The sequence below is a fragment of the Halyomorpha halys genome, unplaced genomic scaffold, assembly GCF_000696795.3.
Source record: "Halyomorpha halys isolate HHAL.00 unplaced genomic scaffold, Hhal_1.1 Scaffold147.1, whole genome shotgun sequence".
Taxonomy (NCBI): domain Eukaryota; kingdom Metazoa; phylum Arthropoda; class Insecta; order Hemiptera; family Pentatomidae; genus Halyomorpha; species Halyomorpha halys.
The window spans coordinates 1155334-1155653 of NW_027116131.1; positions in this window are offsets into that span (position 1 = coordinate 1155334).

Sequence of the window (320 nt, forward strand, 5' to 3'; positions counted from 1 at the left end):
TTTATAGATTATGTATATACATCTATAGATAATATGTAGCATAATAAAATCATTCAACAGAGTTTGTTTCTTCTTCCATTCTCCTCTTTTGTACTGTTTGTTCTCCAAGAAAGGAATGAGATTTATTGCACTACGCTAGAATCTGGAATATAGACGGCAATGACACTTGTGAAAAATAAGGTTATTCTGGAAAATCTATTATCTAACTAAAAGTTTTCTTTTTATTATTAATACATTGCAAATGGTTATTAATTATTACAAAATTTACTATATCGGTAAATAGAGAGCTATAAAAAATTATTCCCGGATCATTATACTAA